The sequence below is a fragment of the Monopterus albus genome, unplaced genomic scaffold (assembly GCF_001952655.1).
Source record: "Monopterus albus unplaced genomic scaffold, M_albus_1.0 scaffold313.1, whole genome shotgun sequence".
NCBI lineage: Eukaryota > Metazoa > Chordata > Actinopteri > Synbranchiformes > Synbranchidae > Monopterus > Monopterus albus.
In genome coordinates, this window is record NW_018128193.1 from 160,852 (window position 1) to 162,263 (window position 1,412).

A 1,412-nucleotide genomic window follows, 5' to 3' on the forward strand; every position below is an offset into this window, starting at 1 on the left:
TGTAAACAGCTTTTTCATATCTCTTTTACAGTTTTTGACAATGTATATACCCCCTATGAGTGCCCTCATAATGAGGATGAATATCTTAACAGGTTGGCATTTATTATGACATTTATCCAGGATAATGGATCTACTTGTGTGTGTGTTGTTGGAGACTTGAAAGCTGATGTTGATGACACCCGATCAGTTTTTGGAAACCATCTAATGCAGCTCTTGCCTGAAAATAGTTTCACTTAGAGCACATGTGTCAAACTCAAGGCCCACAGGCCAAATGTGGCCCGCCACGTCATTTTATGTGGCCTGCAAAAGCTTAATAGGTGCAAATATATATTAAAATAAGTATATTCTGCTTTGACCATAAACTACATCTCCCACAATGCATTTAGATTGTTATGTAATGGCATCTCTCCACTTGAAGTGGAATCGAGAAATCTCTACAGATGATCCCAAAATGTCCAAGACAAGAAAAATTGCCCACTTTCTTGGAAGGAGGCCAGTGGGTGGAGCTTTGTCACATGCATACACTGTAGTTTGCCACAACCACAACCACACTTTGAACTAGTTGTCTTCAGACGTGTGTTCATCATACAAAGTGTCAGAAATATGCCTGCCAGTGGAGAGCAGTTACTCTATGTGTGTGCGTGTGTTAGTACATACTGTCCTGTCTGTATTTTGTGTGTGTGTATTTGAAGCTGCGCAAAGCTGTAACAATTGGGGGCAAAATAGTGCAGAAGCAGTAGTGTGTGGAGTAATGCAGTTTTAAATTTTTTAGTTGCGGTATGTTGTTATACATGCTGACTAAAAACAATCTAAATCAGTGCCAAATTCAGATTAATATTTAAATTACATTTAAACCTATGAAATCACACGGCCGTTATAAGCCTTCTTTTTGTTTATTAAGTTGAACATTATCAGTGGTTTTGGAACATCTAAAAAAAAAGCTTTAAGAACTACTCTAAGTAAAAAGCCTGTGGTTTGCAGATAGACGTGCTGCTCAATAACAACAGTTACGGTTTTACAAAGGTCATCTTTGTCAGTTCTACCTTTTCTGTATGTGCCTTGAAGCTTCAAATGCCACACCAGGGAAACTGCCACTTTCATTATTCTGAGACTGTGTGAAAGTGCAGACTCAATATCATTAATGATTGTGCTTGCATTTTGTTTTTTTTTGTTGGTATTTTCATAACATGATCTATGGATGAGGATTTGTGTGAAATGGTGTCTACAGGCCTGGCCCTAACCAATTTGGCGCCCTAGGCAAGATTTCAGGTGGCGCCCTGTTGCATCGCAGTAAATTCCACTGCTAGTGTATATACTCATAAGAAACGTAATAGCTTTGTCTTGGACATTCTTTTATTTAAATAAAGCAATTGCACATTCAAGAAACAAATACAAAAAAAATGAACTGAACA